The 21,531-nt window shown below is 38.6% G+C and overlaps 1 protein-coding gene across 4 annotated transcripts in view; it reads left to right on the forward strand.

Moving 5' to 3' along the window:
- The window catches only part of RNGTT (RNA guanylyltransferase and 5'-phosphatase), a 239,108-nt gene that overhangs the window by 42,508 nt on the left and 175,069 nt on the right, over positions 1 to 21,531 (forward strand). The gene's annotated exons all lie outside the window — the stretch shown is intronic.

Consider the following 21,531-nt stretch of genomic DNA (forward strand, 5'->3'; position numbering starts at 1 on the left):
GATATATACACACACATATGGGGCTTCCTTCATGGCTCAGAAGGTAAAGAGTGCCTGCAATGCAGGAGACCTGGGTTTGAGCCCTGAGTTGGGAAAATCCCCTGGAGAAGGAAATGGCAACCCACTCTAGGTACTCTTGCCTGGAAAATCCCATGGACGGAGAAGCCTGGAAGGCTACAGTCCATGGGGTTGCAAAGAGTTGGACCTGACTGAGCAACTTCACTTTCACTTTCGTATATACATATATGTATATTTTAGTTTTTTTCCAGGTTTGTTGAGATACAATTTGACATGGCATTAATCAGGTTTAAGGTGTACAAATTGTTGATTTGGTACACATATATTGCAAAATGGTTACTGCTATGGTGTTAACTAACACTTCTATCACTTCCATTTCTTTTCGATGGTGAGAACATTTAAGATCTATCATCTTAGCAATTTTCAAGTATGTAAGCACAATAGTAACTATAATCAGCATGTTGTGCATTAGATCATCAAAACTTATTTGTCTTATAACTGGCAGCTTGTACCCTTTGATTAGTATCTCCTCATTTTTCCCACCCTCTCATCCCTTGGTAACTACCATTCCAGTTTCGGTTTCTGTGAGTTTGGGTTTTTTAGATTCCACATATAACTGACATCTTACAGTATTTGTCTTTTCTGCCTTATTCCACTTAACTAATCTCCTCAAGTTCCATGTTGTCACAAGTGACAGGGTTTTCTTCTTTCTCATGGCTGAATAATATTCCACTGTGTGTGTGTGTGTGTGTGTGTGTGTGTGTGTATAATATGTATGTGTGTGTGTGTGTATATATATATATACACACACACACACACATGCATCATTTTTATTCATCTGTTGGTGGACAGGTTATTTTCATATCTTGCCTATTATGAATAATGCTGCAGTAAAAATGGGAAAGGAAATAATCTCTTTAAGATCCTGTTTTCATATTTTAGTTTTTAAAGATTATTTTGAAGATGATATAAGTTACATTTGATTTTTATGACAGTTTTTGAATGTCTAAATGATAATTATATCTTTTTTATCATGCTGTCTTCATCTACATTTAACTTTGTGGTGACCTTAAAAGATACCTATGGAGATATGGAGTGGATATAACTTGATTTTACTGTTAATATTTTTATAACTACTGTTGTAATGCCAATAATGAAGTAAAAGAAAATAACTCAAAGTGTATTTGCCATAAGAAGTATGTAATGCTATGGGAATAATTTGTATAGATAAGCAAAAGTCTTTTAATGAACTGATAGCCATAATGAAAGCAAACCTTATGAGAACTGAGACTTTTGTCTTTCTAACCACTGTGTCCTCAGTGCCTAGAATAGTGCCTGGCACGGATGGGCACTCAGTAAATGTTTATGGGGTCAATTAATCATTGAAAAGCTGTCAATGTCTTCACATGAAAGTTACGGTAACATTTGTGATAGTTGTGAAATTTTTGAGATTTTAATTGTGACAACTCTCTGTTACATTAATTTCCAAACAAAAATGTAAACCATTTAGCCAAAAGCAGCAGCAGCAGCAGCAGCAGCATATTTCAAAGAACATGACACATAGGGTAGGATAAAGCTAGACGACCCTAAGAAAGATGTTTGGATTCATATAAGATAATGGCAATCCATTACCCAATAGATTTGCTGTAAAAGGATTAAATAAAGTAATTCCAAACAATTAGCATACAGTGGACACTCAGTAAAAGATAGCTACTGATATTCTCACACATACATCTGATGTATGTGTATTATATGTGTATGTGTGTATATATATATGTATATGTAATACACATATATATACAAGCATTCTTGCTTTAAGAAAAATTGTATACACAATTCATTGTAGTTATTGCTTAGCTTCTGGTTTTGAGTTTTTATATAAGTAATTCACTAAATGCATACATTTGAAATGTAAATTGTAATTTTTTTTTCCTCATAAAAATGTCCTATGCCTTTGTTTTAATTGAGTGCTAGACATGTAGTCATGCTATACTTGTCCTGACAAATACTTGGTGACTTGTAGAAATAGCTGTTATGTAGATAAACTATCTATAATATGTTCAGGGAGCTTCTGAACATAGTTACTGCTCTAATGGTTTTTATACAGAACAGTGTAATTACCCCAGGAAATTAGTAACTTGCTTGGATCCTTTGATATGTGTCTCGTTAATAATGTTTGTAGCAGATGTTTATTCCAGTGAGTGGAACTGAATGTTCAGACAGGAATAGTGTGGTTAGGATAATGAGATGCTACACTAGAAAAGTTTTGTATACTGAGAGGAATATTGAAGAGGTTTTAGATATCTCTGGAATAATTTTCAATGAACTGCAAACAGATGATGTTTTATGCTGTTTAGGAACAGAATGAGTAAATCAAATTATTAACAATTCAGTGATGTTACACTGCTATAATTTAGATTTGTTCACTTAGCTGTTTTTTAGTTCCTCTTGAGGGAAGATATCCGAGCAGATAAATTTATGTTTAGCCCTAATTTTCTTTTGGTCACAAAGTAAGTAGTTTTTTTCTGATATATAACAACTTTGAATATTGCATTTAATAAGAATTTACTTCTGTCTTATTTCCTAATAAGTATTAATTAGGGCCATAACATTGTATCTAATATTTAGAAACTCAAAAACTTGTAAATAAAGTTATGCCTGGAAAGGATTTTTAATTTGTGAACTCTTCTAGGGAGACTTAGTGTGTTTGTGGTGATAACTTTCCATCCAAGGAGCAAGCGTCTTTTAATTTCATGGCTGCAATCACCATCCGCAGTGATTTTAAAGCCCAGAAAAATAAAGTCAGCTACTGTTTTCACTGTTTCCCAATCTATTTGCCATGAAGTGATGGGACCGGATGCCATGATCTTAGTTTTCTGAATGTTGAGCTTTAAGCCAACTTTTTCACTCTCCTCTTTCACTTTCATCAAGAGGCTCTTTAGTTCTTCTTCACTTTCTGCCATAAGGCTGGTGTCATCTGCGTATCTGAGGTTCTTGATATTTCTCCCAGCAATCTTGATTCCAGCTTGTGCTTCTTCCAGCCCAGCGTTTCTCATGATGTACTCTGCATAGAAGTTAAAGAAGCAGGGTGACAATATACAGCCTTGACGTACACCTTTTCCTATTTGGAACCAGTCTGTTGTTCCATGTCCAGTTCTAACTGTTGCTTCCTGACCTGCATATAGGCTTCTCAAGAGGCAGGTCAGGTGGTCTGGTCCTATCTCCTTAAGAATTTTCCACAGTTTATTGTGATCCACACAGTCAAAGGCTTTGGCATAGTCAATAAAGCAGAAATACATGTTTTTCTGGAACTCTCTTGCTTTTTCGATGACCCAGCGGATGTTGACAAATTGATCTCTGGTTCCTCTCTGCCTTTTCTAAAACCAGCCTGAACATCTAGAAGTTCACGGTTCACATATTGCTGAAGCCTGGCTTGGAGAATTTTGAGCATTACTTTACTAGCGTGTGAGATAAGTGCAATTGTGCAGTAGTTTGAGCATTCTTTGGCATTGCCCTTCTTTGGGATTGGAGTGAAAACTGACCTTTTCCAGTCCTGTGGCCACTGCTGAGTTTTCCAAATTTGCTGGCATATTGAGTGCAGCACTTTCACAGCATCATCTTTCAGGATTTGAAAGAGCTCAACTGGAATTCCATCACCTCCACTAGCTTTGTTCATAGTGATGCTTCCTAAGGCCCACCTGACTTCAAATTCCAGGATGTCCGGCTCTAGGTGAGTGTGAGTGATCACAGCTTTGTGATTATCTGGGTTGTGAAGATCTTTTTTGTACAGTTCTTCTGTGTATTCTTGCCACCTCTTCTTAATATCTTCTGCTTCTGTTAGGTCCATACCATTTCTGTCCTTTATCAAGCCCATCTTTGCATGAAATGTTCCCTTGGTATCTCTAATTTTCTTGAAGAGATCTCTAGTCTTTCCCATTCTGTTGTTTTCCTCTATTTCTTTGCATTGATCACTGAGAAAGGCTTTCTTATCTCTCCTTGCTACTCTTTGGAACTCTGCATTCAGATGTTTATATCTTTCCTTTTCTCCTTTGCTTTGCGCTTCTCTTCTTTTCACAGCTATTTGTAAGGCCTCCTCAGATAGCCATTTTGCTTTTTTGCATTTCTTTTTCTTGGGGATGGTCTTGCTCCCAGTCTCCTGTACAATGTCATGAACCTCCATTTATAAAAGTCATCAGGCACTCTATCTATCAGATCTAGTCCCTTAAATCTATTTCTCACTTCTACTGTATAATCATAAGGGATTTGATTTAGGTCATACCTGAATGGACTAGTGGTTTTCCCCACTTTGTTTAATTTCAGTCTGAATTTGGCAATAAGGAGTTCATGATCTGAGCCACAGTCAGCTCCTGGTCTTGTTTTTGCTGACTATATAGAGCTTCTTCATCTTTGGCTGCAAAGGATATAATCAATCTGATTTCGGTGTTGACCATCTGGAAAGAAAGTTATGACCAACCTAGACAGCATATTAAAAAACAGAGACATTACTTTGCCAACAAAGGTCCGTCTAGTCTAGGCTATGGTTTTTCCAGTGGTCATGTATGGATGTGAGAGTTGGACTATTAAGAAAGCTGAGCGCCAAAGAATTGATGCTTTTGAACTGTGGTATTGGAGAAGACTCTTGAGAGTCCCTTGGACTGCAAGGAGATACATCCAGTCCATCCTAAAGGAGATCACTCCTGGGTGTTCACTGGAGGGACTGATGTTGAAACTGGAACTCCAATATTTTGGCCACCTGATGCGGAGAGCTGACTTATTTGAAAAGACCCTGATGCTGGGAAAGATTGAGGGCAGGAGGAGAAGGGGACGACAGAGGATGAGATGGTTGGATGGCATCACCGACACAATGGACATGGGTTTGGGTGGACTCCGGGAGTTGGTGATGGACAGGGAGGCCTGGCATGCTGTGATTCATGGGGTCAAAGAGTCGAAGACAACTGAGTAACTGAACTGAACTGAGTGTGTCTGTGGATATATTTGAGGGGGGTGGAATCCAGAAAATAAAATATTTGCTTTAATCTTGTAACTGCTGCTGCTACTGCTAAGTAGCTTCAGTCGTGTCTGACTCTGTGCGACCCCATAGACGGCAGCCTACCAGGCTCCCTTATCCCTGGGATTCTCCAAGCAAGAACACTGGAGTGGGTTGCCATTTCCTTCTCCAATGCATGAAAGTGAAAAGTGAAAGTGAAGTCGCTCAGTCGTGTCTGACTCCTAGTGACCCCGTGGACTGCAGCCTACCAGGCTCCTCCGTCCATGGGATTTGCCAGGCAAGAGTACTGGAGTGGGTTGCCATTGTAACTAGTTAGAGGCAAAATTGGCAGTACAACTCTGGTCTTCTGTAGCTTTCTTTTTTCCCCCCTTCATTGTTCCGTATTTTAGAATTTGGGCTTCTAAGATATGATTTAATGTTGTTTTTCTTCATTATATAGTTAGCTCATTTTGGAACGTAATGAAAATTTAGCACCATATTTCTGATGATAACCCCAAACCAGGTTTCATTATTTGAAGACTCTTGTCCTGTTTTTTAACAGTTTCATTAGAACTATTAATACTGTGAGGGTGCAAGGCCAGTTTTTTTGCATCTGGGAGGAACACAAGAAAGCTGTAACTCCTGTGTTCCTTTCTTATATTCCCTTCATGGAGAAGGGAGACAAACAAGGAGTGATTAGAAGTTGATCAGAAACACTATTTATTGATCTAAAGCTATAGTTGATGATATCTGGTAGTAAATTGGTTAAAAAAAGAAAGTAATGGAACTCATTTTACTCTTACTCTTTCTCTAAGCTCACATCTTACTTACCATTATCTGAAATACACAAAAGTGGGGTTGCTTTGGTTGTTGAACATTTTGGGGCAGCATGTGGGATTGTATTCTGGGTGCCCTCTTAAGGTCACCATGGAACTTGTTAGGATAGCATGTCCCGAAGGCTGCTGGATGTTTGGGTTACATTGGTGGCTCAGATGGTAAAGAATCTGCCTGCAATGCAGGAGACTCCTGGGTTGGGAAGATCCCCTGGAGAAGGGAATGGCAACCCACTCCAGTATTCTTTCCTGGAGAATCCCATGGACAGAGGAGCCTGGTGGCCTACAGTCCATGGGGGTCACAAAGAGTCAGACAAGACTGAGCGGCTAACACTTTCACTTTCACTATACTATTGTGATAGTGTTACGATCATGTGTGCGTGTGTGTTCTGTTGCTCACTCATGTCTCACTGTTTGCAACCACATGCACTGTATTCCAACAGGCTCCTCTGTCCATGGGATTCTCCAGGCAAAAAACTGGAGTGGATTGCCATACTCTCTTCCAGGGGATCTTCCCAACCCTGTGGCTCTGACATTGGCAAACGAATTCTTTACCACTGAGCCACTTGGGAAGCCCCTATTACCATCTTAGTAAGCTTTTCTTTTTAAAAAAAAGAAAAAATCTAGAGATCCAAATTCAGTAGGCTTTAGTTGGCTTTGAGAATTTGGTTTTCAGAAGCACCCCAGCTACTTCTGATTTCTAGCCAAGTCCAGGAACCACTGCCCTTAGTGCCCTGTTGAATGAACACAGTTTAAAAATCAGTGATCTAAACCAGAGCAATGTTTGAAAGTCAAAGTGTAGTTGCTCAGTCACGTTGAACTCTTTGCGATCCTATAGCCTGTAGCCCTCCAGGCTCCTCCGTCTTTGGGATTTTCCAGGTAAGAATACTGGAGTGGGTTGCCATTTCCTTCTCCAAGAGCAATGTTTAGCCAGCCATTGAGTTCAGGATATAGCTGAGGATTTGTCTATTAATTGATTAAAGGAGATTGATGTAAAATGGTTGTTAGCATGATGTTTAATAAATGTTATTGTTACCGTAGAGTAAGACTCCATGGGCAATCATTTTCACTTGGTAATCAGCATTTAGTTTCCCGGAATCCATTCAAAATTCTCTTAGGTTGTGGGGTAGTTACTGTACAAGAATAAAAGTGGGTATAGGACAAAAGCAGTCTAATATTTTAAAATCAAACTTTTGAAATAGATGTCAACTAGTCACATCTTTAGGACTTGCTAAAGGATAAAAAGGACCTTTAAATATTAATTTAATTAAACTACTTATTAATATGAGAGTTACTACTTATTAACAGAGATACTATCTCTGAAGTGCTACTTAAGAATAGAAAATCAACTGAATTCATTACCAAATTTGGCTCAAAAACTCTTAGAGCTAAACAGAACATATACAGGTAAAACCTGTGTTGCAAACATAAGAGCAATCCCTGGTTAAAATTTGAGGTTGTCCATATTCTAGGGGTAATGAGCATCTGAAACTTTGAAACATTAATAAAAATCCCTTTTGTTAATATTCCTAAATATATATGTATTTAAATAGAGCTATGCTATAGAAGTCAAATATATGAGGAGAAAAATATTAACAGTGATAAAATATATTTATATATAAAAATATATATTAAGTGATATATATATATATATATGCACACACATTCAGTTCAGTTGCTCAGTTGTGTCTGACTCTTTGCAACCCCATGGATTGTAGCACACCAGGCTTCCTTGTCCATCACCAGCTCCTGGACTGACTGGTGTCCATCATGTCCATCAAGTCTAAACTCATATCCATCAAGTCAGTGATGCATTCCAATCATCTCATCTTCTGTCGTCCCCTTCTTCTGCCTTCAATCTTTCCTAGCATCAGAGTCTTTTCAAATGAGTTGGTTCTTCGCATCAGGTGGCCAAAGTATTGGAGTTTCAGCTTCAGCATCTGTCCTTCCAATGAATATTCAGGATTGATTTCCTTTAATATTGACCTGTTTGATCTCCTTATAGTCCAAGGGACTCTCAAGAGTCTTCATCAACACCACAGTTCAAAAGCATCAATTCTTCGGTGATTATCTTTTTTTATAATCCAACTCTCGCATCCCTATATGACTGGTGGAAAAATTATAGCTTTGACTAGATGGACCTTTGTTGGCAAAGTAATGTCTCTTCTTTTTAATTCGTCTAGATTGGTCATAGCTTTTCTTCCAAGGAGTGAGCGTCTTTTAATTTCCTGGCTGCGGTCACCATCTGCAGTGATTTTGGAGCCCTCAAATTAAAGTCTCTCACTGTTTGCATTGTTTCCTCATATATATTACATATATGTATATTAACAGTGATAAAAAACTGCCTGATCCTCCATATAAATTATATATACTCTTCTGTTAGAAACTATAGAAGACTATCAGGTTTCCCTCAAATCGCTTGGTGATGGTAATTGGAATTGCCTTGCCCCTTTCACTTAATGGCCTTCTGTTGTGGCCTAGCTGGTAAAGAATCTGCCTGCAGTGTGGGAGACCTGAGTTCGATCTCTGGGTTGGGAAGATGCCCTGGAGAAGGCAAAGGCTACCCACTCCAACATTCTGGCCTGCACTGTTCCATGGACTGTATAGTCCATGGGGTCTCAAACAGTCAGACACGACTGAACAACATTCACTTTCACTTAATGGCAAAATCTGTATCTTTGAAGAAATAATATTTATTGCTTTACTAGATAACCGTGCTACTTTAGGAATTAGAGAATCTCAAAGACAATATAAGACACTGTAGGAAAGCAAAATACAATTCTTGACCTTGAAGCAGCTTTAAGATGTAGTAAGAGATGTAGTAAAAGTGTGTATAGTACAAAGCGTGAGAAATAAGGAGAGGTAACAAAGAACTGCTTAGGGGCGTTACTTGATATTCCATATGAAATACGAGTGCTCATTTTGATTTTAGGAGTATAATAATGGGTATCCTAGATGGGTGTTTACCTGTGATAGTGGAATACAGAAGAGATACAGACACACTTATTATTTAGTGTTGCCTAATGCTGCAAGGAGATCCAGCCAGTCCATTCTGAAGGAGGTCAGCCCTGGGATTTCTTTGGAAGGAATGATGCTGAAGCTGAAACTCCAGTACTTTGGCCACCTCATGCGAAGAGTTGACTCATTGGAAAAGACTCTGATGCAGGGAGGGATTGGGGGCAGGAGGAGAAGGGGACGACAGAGGATGAGATGGCTGGATGGTGTCACTGACTTGATGTACGTGAGTCTAAGTGAACTCCGGGAGTTGGTGATGGACAGGGAGGCCTGGCGTGCTGTGATTCATGGGGTCGCAAAGAGTCGGACACGACTGAGCGACTGACCTGATCTGGTCTGAATGCTACTAAGCTCACTGGAGGACGTCTGCCCCCTACTCCCGTCTCAGCTATAGAGCTACCAGTGTGAGGTATGAGCTACCTGGATGAGAGGTTAAGGGGATTTTCCTACTTATTTTTTTCACAATTTCATGATACTTTAAGAACTGGTTATTTGCTCACATGCTCTAGTTCATTATTATAGAAATGGTAAGTACTAGGTTGACTGAAAAAGAAAATTCACAAAGAGTTTGTGAATCAGTGAAAAAAATGTTTGAAAGAATTGTAATTTTTTTTTTTTAACGAAGGTGTGCTGTATATAAAAGAAAATTGGAAGTAATCAATCATTTCAAGGGAAAAATGTAAGAAATAAACAAAGTCTTTGGAATATTTCTTTTGATCTTTTCTTCTCATGAGGACTGATTATTTTATAAAAATGAAAATATTTTTCACACCTTTCAGCCCCTTTGATATGTAAGTGCTGTCCAAACCATTTTTCTTGGCTTTAAAATTTTATTCCAGATCAAGATAAATCTTGAGAAATCAATGTGGCTTTTTACCCTCTCTCATGGAAGACCAGTTAAAAGGATATTGTATTTTACATATGTAATTTGTGCGTGACTATGAAGTTCTGAAAAGCATGACCTGTAATATTCATGGTAATTAGTGCAAATATACCATTTGATTTTACACTTTGAAGTCTAATGATACTCTGTATTCTTATTGTGAACAGAACTATTTAATCTAAAAGTAACTAGTTAAAATAACCAACAGAGGCTTCTTATCCTTAGAACAGATAGATTCATGAGATTTGTTTACCAGTATTGAAACTAAGTATCTGATTTGCGCAATGAATAATAATTTTGCAGTTTTCTATTAACTTGAAAGATTTTCAAATCCTCTTAATTAGGTCAAAATCAATGAATATGTCTATACCTTATAATAAGTGCACCCTAAATATTTTTCTGTTTTAGTAAACATTTTTCTAATTCAGATCAGATCAGATCAGTCACTCAGTCGTGTCCGACTCTTTGCGACCCCATGAATCGCAGCATGCCAGGCCTCCCTGTCCATCACCAACTCCTGGAGTTCACTGAGACTCACGTCCATCAAGTCAGTGACGCCATCCAGCCATGTCATCTTCTGTCGTCCCCTTCTCCTCCTGCCCCCAATCCCTTCCAGCATCAGAGTCTTTTCCAATGAGTCAACTCTTCGCATGAGGTGGCCAGAGTACTGGAGTTTCAGCTTTAGCATCATTCCTTCCAAAGAAATCCCAGGGCTGATCTCCTTCAGAATGGACTGGTTGGATCTCCTTGCAGTCCAAGGGACTCTCAAGAGTCTTCTCCAACACCACAGCTCAAAAGCATCAATTCTTGGGCACTCAGCCTTCTTCACAGTCCAACTCTCACATCCATACATGACCACAGGAAAAACCATAGCCTTGACTAGACGAACCTTTGTTGGCAAAGTAATGTCTCTGCTTTTGAATATGCTGTCTAGGTTGGTCATAACTTTCCTTCCAAGGAGTAAGCGTCTTTTAATTTCATGGCTGCAGTCACCATCTGTAGTGATTTTGGAGCCCAGAAAAATAAAGTCTGGCACTGTTTCCACTGTTTTCCCATCTATTTCCCATGAAGTGGTGGGACCGGATGCCATGATCTTCGTTTTCTGAATGTTGAGCTTTAAGCCAACTTTTTCACTCTCCACTTTCACTTTGATCAAGAGGCTTTTGAGTTCCTCTTCACTTTCTGCCATAAGGGTGGTGTCATCTGATGACTAAAATGAAATTGTTTATTAAGGTAAGCCTTGTTTCAGATTAAATAAATCAAGTGATACTAGAAAGCTTATGATTGAAAGTCACTTCTCCATCGCCTCTTCCTATCAGTTTTACTCCCTAAAGGCAACCACTGCCCGCCCCCCACTCGGTTATTATGATATTTGTCTTATTGTGGTGGCCTGGAAATGAACCTGTGATATCTCCCAAAGTCTAAGGCAACCACTTTAAGCCTTTCTTTGTTTGTTTCTTTTAATTTATCCTGTGATTATCCTCAAATCTGTGAGTAACATGTTTATGTTGATGTTTATTAGTTAACTTTAGGTGAGTTTCTATAATATGGTCATGAGAATGTGGCTCACCAATTTTTTTCTGCCCGTCTGTTCTTTCTTCTAGTTTCTTATCATAGATAAAACGGTTATTGATAGTTCCTCATTTATCATGCCTCTATATTTAATCTTCCCTTTATTCTAATAACCCTTACATAGTATTTCTTACTTATTTTATTTTTTAATTAATTGATTATTTTGGGGCACACTGAGCGGCATGTGGGATCCTAATTCCCCAACAAGGAATTGAACCACGCCCTCTGCATTGGAAGGTGGCGTCTTAACCATTGGACTGCTAGGAGTGACCCAGTATTTCTTAACTCTTAGAAGAGTTAAGAAACTTTAGAGTTCCAGGTTTTCCATCTACTTCTTTACATTAGCTCTAACTTTAATATTTTCAACTCTGTTTACATTTACATGCTGTTTGTTAAACATAGGTTTTTGTTTTTTTGTTTTCTGTCAAGGTTGATTTAAATGGTAAAAAATACTTAAAATTTTTTTCTTACTGAACTGTTGTTGAGATTAGTGGAAAGGAATATATTTCCTTTTTTATGATGTGAAAAGAAATCACTCTGATATTTCTCACACATAGGGACTTACTACATAGAATTGATTACAAAGACATTGTGAGAACAAGAAAGCAAAAGGGTGAGAGAGGTTCAGCGAGCTGCTGCTGCCTCTGGTGGGAGCCTGGTTAGCACTTGCTGCCCAGCAGCAGGAAGAGGTACTGCCTGTGTGGCTGCTGCTGCTGGGACCACTCACCACTGCAAGCCAGCAGCCACTCCCCGGGGGTTCTGCCTCAGAGAACCCTGCCGTCATCTTGTGGCTGCTGCCTTCAGTGCCACCTGAGATGCTGACAGAAACGGATCAGTAGGTTTCTTCCCTTCCCCTTTTTTCCAGTCTCCTTCCAGGGAGTTGGCAAAGGAATTGGGGTAGGGTCATTTGCTTACTTCTCAACCCAGATCCATTGAGAGCAAGTGCTAGAATGGAGCTGACCACTAAAGACAGCCACCTTGCCCGGAGTTCAAAGTCATGCCTTCTCTACCACTTCAAGTACTATGTTCCTTTTGTCAAGTTTAAATAGGTTCTTTTTTACTCTGATCATTGCCTTTACCCTATAATCAAGTTTTTTCAAAGTTTTACTCATTTTATTTCTTCTTTGAATTATTTTTTGTTATCCCAAAGACTTTTTTCTCTTTTATAGCCTTCTGTGATTTTTGGCCTGTGTATAAAGCTCTGTTCCCAACTTTTATCCTGGTTGGATCTAGCTTTCTGGATTCCATGTTTTTTTCCCCTCCCTCTCTTCCCATCCTTTCTTTTTAAATTTAGGTATATTCTCTTATTTTGCAGGAGTACCTCCTTCAGTCTCTTCCTAAGAAAGTTATGTAAAAGAAGTAACCCATAAGCATGCTTAGGTGTATGAAAATGCTGTTCTTCTGGTCCTGAGTTTAGTAATTCGGCTGTGTATAAAACTTTAGAAATGATTTTCCCTCAGAATAACAAAAACCTTAACTTCTATTAACCTCTGCCACTGATAAAAGTTGTGTTATAATTCTGATTCTAGTGCCGTGTACGTGGTTTGCCCCTGGAAACCTTTAGAATTTTCTCTTTGTTCTTGTCCTGAAGTTTTTCAGTAGACCAGTGGATGAAGTTTTTCAGTGGACCCACTAATTATGTGGGTCTACACTACCCTCCTCCTGCACCTTTCCATTCATTGGCACCTGGTAATCACTTGAATCTGAAAACCTGAGTTCTTCCATTCAGAGTAATTTTATCTCTCCTATTCTATTTGCTCCTTTTTTCTCTTCTGTTTTCCCCCTTTAAACCTACTATCGGTTGTTATACTGCCTAGATTCTTTTTCTTCTCTAATCTTTTCTGTCATACTTTTCATCTTCTGGTCTCTTTTTTCAGCTTTCTGATAAGCTTTCTCATTTTTTTCTCTATACTTATAATGAATTACTAATTTCAGTATATATGCTTTTAAATTTCAGGAGTACATGCATTCTTACTGTCTGCTTATACCTTTCTATGCCAACCTGTTCATAATTATGGACATGATACCATTTTGAATTTCTTATGGGAATACTAACTGAAAAGCGTAGAGTTACTGTATTTCGAATCATCTTCTTCATGTTTCTGGTTTTCCTGAAATGTACAGTGATCCTTGGTTGGCTGCATTTGAAAAGGAGACAGAAAAACTGCTTGAAAGAAATTTTGTGAAAGTGGGCTGTTGACAGCTTTGCTTCATAATAAGCAGTTGTGCTTGGAGGACCTTCAGTCCTACTGTATGGAGAAGTCTTTGCTTCTGGGCTCCATTACCCATGTGGTAGTTGCTTTACATCAGGGTTTGGTTCAGTTTTTTAAAAGAAGGGCTTTCCAGTTTTATTGATTGATTGCTTAGGAAATGGTTAACTAGTATGTCTTTTCTGTGAGTTATGGGGATTTAATTGTTTTACATAATTAAAAATAACCAATTTTTTCTTTTCTGTCCATACTGTTACTCTTGTCAGTTGATGTTTCTGGGTCTGGATCTTCTTTGGGATTTTGTAAAACAGTCAGCTTCTTTTGTGGTCACTATGCTTCTCAGCATCTCTCCATCTGTTTCTTGTCCAGCAGAAATGTATTGTAGTAGTTCATCTGCTGATACTCTTCCTTCCTTTCCTTCATTGTCTTCATCAATGTTTGTTATGTTAGTTGTCTGTTCCCACCTGACAGATTATCTCAGGACTGTTGTTGTTCAGTTGCCAAGTCCTTTTGGACTCTTTGCAACCCCATGGACTGCAGCACACCAGGCTTCCCTATCCTTCAGTATGTCTTAGAGTTTGCTCAAACTCATTTCATTGAGTCAGTGATGCCATCCAACCATCTTATCCTCCAGCCCTCAATTTTTCCCATCATCAGGGTCTTTTCCAGTGAGTCGCCTCTGATTACCTCAAGATTACCCTCCAAATTTAGCAACATAAAACAACAAACATTTAATATCTAATGGTTCTGGGGAGTGATTTAGTTGGGTGGTTCTAGCCCACTGTCTCTCATGGGGTTGCTGTGAAGCTGTTGGCCAGGATTGCTGTCATCTCGAGGCTCCACTTCCAGGCTTACTCATGTGGTTGATAGCAGCCTCAGTTCTTTGCTGATTGTTGGCCTGGAGCCTCCATCCCTTGCCTTGTGGGCCTGTCCATAGACTGGGTAGGGAGGAAAAACTTCTTGCACCTGCTTGTGTTTAGTGTTTGGGAGTCTGGATTAAATTGGGGAAAGAAGAGTAAAAGAAAAAAAAAGGAAAGAGTAAAAAAAAAAAAAAAAAAAGGAAAAACTTTATTCGTATGGCTTTGGGAGTGCACAAAATAAGTGACTCGCTAAATGACTAAAGTTAGTAAAGTTCTTCTATGGGAAGAACAGATGGCTTTCTTTAGGAAAACCTGTTTTTAGGATAGCAACAGGAGATAAGTAAGCTGATGATAATCTTTGTTATGCTAGCGTGATTGGTCTTTTCCATCTTCCTCATGGCTGTAAAACTCCCCCAGAGAGGGAATTTAAAATAATTTCATTCTAAATCTCCTTGCTGGAACTGAATATACTCCAAAGAGGTGATTTATGAAAACTTCATTTCCAGAAGTTTCTGCTTTTGTGGGAAGGCTTCTTTCAGCATCTCTTGAATCTCAAATGTCTTCAGTTTAAAGTAATCTTCATACTAACTCTGGAGTTCTGTGTGTCCTTAAATAGTTGCCTGAACATCCTTACTACATAGCAGCCAGCTTCCCCCAGATCAAGTGATCCAAGAAATTCCAAGATATTTAAGATAGAAGTACCAATCTTTTTATAATTTAAGATATCCTCATTATAATGAACTATCTATATCCTCCAGAATGCGTTTGTGGTAAGAGATTCACATTTTTTAAAGTAAATTATTAAATATTTTATAGCATTATCTACAGTGATTTAAGGACCATATTGTGAACTAGTTTATTTTAATGATTTATTATACAGATGCGTCACCAAAGTATTTTTTTTCCAGTCACTTTTGGTTTAGTTTTGGCATTTTATGATTACACTAGATGGCAGCAGAGGACCAGCTTTAACACAGGCTTATTTTGTGGTGCAGTACCCAATGCATTGTGCATCTAATACATCCAAAAATATTAGTTTGGGATTATTAATTTAGTAAGGATTAGGGGATCATGTATACAGCAGTATTGAAAGCATGGAGGTTTAATAATGTTGCTGTGTTCCTTAATGTTTCCATGTTCAAATTCAAATATTTGAATTATTATATTTGTAGATGATTCCGTAGTATCATTTTGGAACTGTTTTTGTAAAAACCATTTAGCCACATTAAAGTCCCCGATGGTGTTTTGTTTGATTCAGGAAACAGATATTTTTATGTTGGAATCTCCAAAAGTGAAAGGATGATATGAAGATTCTATTTTATCCCATATGGGTTTTACTGTCAGTTGTTTGTGTTGGGAGCAAAGGAGTCTATAGAAAAACTCAGTGTTGGAATGTAACTCTTCTATTTCACATAGTGAAATTAATGTTCCAAAGGGTAAAACAGTTGTTGGACTTGTACATAGCATGTGAAGAGTAGTGATTTTGATATATGTGCTCCAGTTATATTTTGGGAAAGAAATTTCTATATCTCTATGCTTTCTTTTTTAGAAATCATATATCATAAAGTATCTTTACTTTCTTTAGGAACTATATTCAGTTTTTGCATGTTAATGGTAATCTGGTTCCCTCGAGGCACTGGTACCTGTGAACTAGGCAAAGAAATTGAAAATGAGTAATTCTGACAGCTCTTTTTTAAATTGTGAGATCTGGTTTGAGGATTTTTTATGCAGCCCATCTTTGTACAGTATGTTCCTGGCTTTCAGCCCAGCTCTGCTGGTTGCTGCTGTTTTTGCTGGCAGGTAAGCTTTTTTGGACACGTTTTATTTTTGTAATGTCTTAGACTTTAGGAAATTTAATTTTGAAAATATTTTTGCATGGGCAAAGAACTAAATTGTCTATCTGTGAATTATTTAAAATGGCCTTTAAGTCTCTTAAATGTTATATTAGCCTGATAAAGTGTAACCTACTGGCTAGAAGTACAAAATACAGAATTGGTCTGGCCTTGGTAGTTGCCTTAGTACAGGGAATCCATATTATATTTATTTTTGTAGTCTCAGTGTTTAGCTACAGTATTCAGCTATTGAGATTGTTGCATCCAAAATTTTTCCTGGTACTTTTATGTGAACATAAACAAAGACCAGTGGAAACAAGTTGATTTCTAATAGTGTGGTCCCCCGGTGGCTCAGAGGGTAAAGCATCTGCCTGCAATGCAGGAGACCTGGGTTCGATCCCTGGATTAGGGAGATCCCCTGGAAAAGGGAATGGCAACCCACTCCAGTATTCTTGCCTGGAGAATTCTGTGGATGGAGGAGCCTGGTAGGCTACAGTCCATGGGGTCACAAAGAGCTGGATACGACTGAGCAACAGATGGCGAAACAGTGGAAACAGTGTCAGACTTTATTTTTTTGGGCCCCAAAATCACTGCAGATGGTGACTGCAGCCATGAAATTAAAAGATGCTTACTCCTTGGAAGGAAAGTTATGACCAACCTAGACAGCATATTCCAAAGCAGAGACATTACTTTGCCAACAAAGGTCCATCTAGTCAAGGCTATGGTTTTTCCTGTGGTCATGTATGGATGTGAAAGCTGGACTGTGAAGAAGGCTGAGCACCGAAGAGTTGATGCTTTTGAACTGTGGTGTTGGAGAAGACTCTTGAGAGTCCCTCGGACTGCAAGGAGATCCAACCAGTCCATTCTGAAGGAGATCAGCCCTGGGATTTCTTTGGAAGGAATGATGCTAAAGCTGAAACTCCAGTACTCTGGCCACCTCATGAGAAGAGTTGACTCACTGGAAAAGACTCTGATGCTGGGAGGGATTGGGGGCAGGAGGAGAAGGGGACGACAGAATGAGATGGCTGGATGGCATCACTGACTCGATGGACGTGAGTCTGAGTGAACTCTGGGAGTTGGTGATGGACAGGGAGGCCTGGCATGCTGTGATTCATGGGGTCACAAAGAGTCAGACACGACTGAGCGACTGAACTGAACTGAACTGAACTGAGCAACTTCACTTCATATATACTAGTGTGCTCCTTTAAACATTTTGTACTCTTATAATAGTGAAAGTGATCATTGCTCAGTCATGTCCAACTCTTTGCAATCTCATGAACTGTAGCCCACCAGGCTCCTTTGTCCATGTAGTTCTCCAGGCAAGAAGGCTGGGGTGGGTTGCCGTTCCCTTTTCCAGGGGATCTTCCTGACACAAGGGTTAAACCTGGGTCTCCCATATTGCAGGCAGACTCTTTACCATCTGAGCTACCAGGGAAGGGTCTGCTATTGATAATAGATGAGGAAATTAAAAGTCATTTAAAGCATTTGGTGCACTTAGATATAATTTTATATACTTATATTTTTATATGTGCATGAAGCAGTACTAAATAAAATGACGCATCAACATGTTATGCATCTTCTACATGTGTTTTTATTTATCTTTCTTAAGAATAATCTTAGTGGTGCTATTCATCTATTAAACATTTAAAACAATGGGACTTTTAAAGTAAAATATGTATAATAAAGTATAATGTCTGTGTTAAAAGTAAAATTATTTCAAGTTTCTTATTGGTTAGGTCTTTTTCTCCCTTTCACTAAAATAGTTATGAAAAAGATTCATTATTCTAGTATAAATACACACATTAAAAATATATTGCTTGTTTTATAGAAAATTTTTAATTTTTGGCAAGTTTTAAATGGTAGCTGTTCTGAATGTGTACTTGAAACCACCACATTATTTATCACAGTGTATGTTCAGTTTCAATGGCAATAAAGTTTTGAGAGGAAAATTAGTTTTACCTATTTTTTTAAAATAGGTAAAACCCACCTGGGATGCCCAGGGATGCTCAGTAGTAAAGAATCTGCTTGCAGTGCAGGAGACGTAGGTTCAGTCCCTGGGTTGGGAATATCCTCTGGAGAAGGAAATGGCAACCCAGTCCAGTATGTTTGCCTGGAAAATCCCATGGACAGAGGAGCCTGGTGGGCTACAGTCTATGGGGTCGGAAAAAAGTCGGACATGACCTAGCAACTAAATAACAAAAACAAGAACAATTTTTTAAAATACATTTTAGGATTAATTTGTCTAAATATTTTTTAAAATTCAAAATACTGAAATGACATCTAGAATAAAATACATCCAAAGTTTTCAAATAAGAGAGATTGTGAGCCTGTATTAGATATTCTGCATAGTCAATAGAATCAAGGACCTATAAAGATAGTAATGTAAGACAATTCTAAAAACAAGAATGTTTATGTATTAATATATTAACTTGTAAAAACAGGTTTATTCTTGAGAAGCAGTATAGTATAATGGTTAAGAGTTTGGGTATTGAAACTAGACTGTGGTAGTTTGGTTTAGTCGCTAAGTCGTGTCTGACTCTTGCGACCCCATGGATGGTAGCCTGCCAGGCTCCCTGTCCATGTGATTTTCCAGGCAAGAATACTGGAGTGGGTTGTCATTTCCTTCTCCAGGGGATCTTCCTGACCCAGGAATCAAACCCAGGTCTCCTGCATTGCAGGCAGATTCTTTACCAACTGAGCTATGAGGGAAGCCCTGAAACTAGACTACCTGGGTTCAAATCCAGAGGTTTCCATGCTTATTAGTCATGTGACCCTAGGAGAGTTATATAACCCCTCTGTCTTCCAACTTGCCCATCTGAAAAATTGAGATAGCAATAATAATTACCTCCTAGATGTTATGGGATTAAGTAATTTCATCTAAAGCACTTAGAATAATGTTTAACATGTAGGAATTGCTTGGTGAGTGTTAATAGTTGCACATTCTACCAAATTAACAGATTCATTAAAATAAACCAAACTCTGACTTTCTCAAGAGGGATTCCATTGTCATGGTAAAATTCTACTTTTAAAGTTTGAACCTATTTAAAAAAAGAAACTAAGATGTGGTTCATGCCCTTAAATGGTTGAAAATCTAATTTCTATATTAAAATGGGAATACATGAGAGAACAATATGAAATATAATTGCCTATAAATGATGTGACATAGATTCTAGAACGTAGGAGTTGTTAGGAGGAGGATGACTAGTGAAGAGTGAGTAACATAGGCCAGAGGAATAGTGCAAAGGATGTCACGAGGTGGAGGCAGCCTGCCTGAGCTCGACTGGTTCTGGCCATCAGGCAGTAAGGTGTTTAGGCTACAGGAAGAAAATTATTATACTGGTAACTGCTTAAATCCTTAGTTTATATTTTTAAACATGTCAGCATTTTAATGATTGCTGAACCATGAGTCTGTGATTTAAATTTTGACTATTATACCAACTCCTACTTCTTCTTAAGTTATTCTTAAGAAGTTGTAAGGTGGGAGTTCCCTTATCTCAATCTTCTTGAAGTTTAAGGTCACCTGGGATTGCTCCATCAGTTGGTTAGCCCAGTGGCCTTTGAGATACTTAAAAGATCTATTTTTTGAAATACATATGGTATGGACAGAGAGCACTCTATAGAGATACAGAAGGCAGGGAAGCGAACACTTGAAGAATAGTTGCTGTTGAAGGAGAAGCAGCCAACCTACTCCTGTGACTGAAGGAAGAAAAGCCATAGAGCCAGTGCCGCCAAGACTCCTCAAGGGTTGTTCTGACAAGGCACAGGGAGACCCTGTAGCAACACTTTATTTCTCACTTGCAGTTATAATTTGAGGACTGTTAGGTGAACCTCTTTGGGGTCTTTTGTGAAAACTTTTACTGAAAGTAGGTTATATTGGCATTTATTCAGCTAGTCTAGGCAACAGTGAGTTTCAAAAGTTGCCTAAGGTAGGGGCTTCCCTGGTAGCTTAGTGGTAAAGAATCTGCTTATAATGCAGGAGCTGCAGGAGACACAGGTTAGATCCCTGGGGCAGGAAGATCCCCTAGAGAAGGAAATGGCAACCCACTCGAATATTCTTGCCTGAAGAATTGCGTGGACAGAGAAGCCTGGCTGGCTACAGTCCATGGGGTCAAATCCAAAAATTAAAAAAAAAAAAGTTCCTTAACGTAAAATGTGAAAATTAGAAGATTATAATTGGAACTAACTTGTGATCTTGCTTAATTATTTTTTTCTCTTCTCTTTTGAATCCTCTCTGCTCTTTTTACCCTAGTCAGCAGCCAAACAAGAATATTTCTGTGACTGAGAGGAAAAATCTACTGAATATAACTTTTGAACATGTATTTTCATGAAAGTTTTTCTTTTGCATGTTTCCAAGACTTATGTCTATATATACATATATATGGAGAAGGAAATGGCAACCTACTCCAATATTCTTGCCTGGAGAATCCTGTGGACAGTGGATCCTGGAGGGCTGCTGTCCACAGGGTCGCAAAGAGTCAGATACGACTGAAGCGACTTAGCATGCATGATTGCATTGGAGAAGGAAATGGCAACCCACTCCAATATTCTTGCCTGGAGAATCCCAGGGACACAGGAGCCTGGTGGGCTGCCGTCTGTGGGGTCGCACAGATTCGGACACGACTGAAGCAACTTAGCAGCAGCAGCAGCAGCATACATATATATAGATACATACATGTATATGTGTGTGCATGCTGATTGTTAAATTGAATCCGACTCTTTGTGATCCCATGGACTGTATAGCCTGCCAGGCTCCTCTGTCCATGGGGGTTCTCCAGGCAAGAAGAATGGAGTAGGTTGCCATTTCCTTCTCCAGGGCATCTTCCCGACCCAGGGATCAAACTTGTCTCCTGCATCTCCTGCACTGGCAGGTGGATTCTTTACCACTGAGCCACCAGGGAAGCCCCATACATGTATATTATATATATATTATATATATACACATGTATATATCTGTATCCATATATATTTTAATTTGGACACACAGTTCAGCTTGTGGGATTTTAGTTCCCCTCCCCAGGGGTTGAACCCATTCTCTTGGCAGTGAAAGTGTGGAGTCCTAACCCCTGATTGCCAGGGAATTCCCTTAAGTAAAATTTTGTTTAAATTATCCTTTTACTAATTTTTATTTGATGTGCTAGACTGGGACAAAAATGTGATAGTTTTCCATTATGTACAATAGCTTTTGGAGTTACCGTGTGTTTACTTATATATACCATTTTTGTTGGTAAATCTTAAGAAGCTGTTTTGATACATTGGGATATTTTAGGCTCAGGTTTGTTTTTATCATCTTAGTGTTTAGGAAACAGTTTCCTAGGCAGATT

Source organism: Bubalus kerabau, chromosome 9 (genome assembly GCF_029407905.1).
Source record: "Bubalus kerabau isolate K-KA32 ecotype Philippines breed swamp buffalo chromosome 9, PCC_UOA_SB_1v2, whole genome shotgun sequence".
NCBI lineage: Eukaryota > Metazoa > Chordata > Mammalia > Artiodactyla > Bovidae > Bubalus > Bubalus kerabau.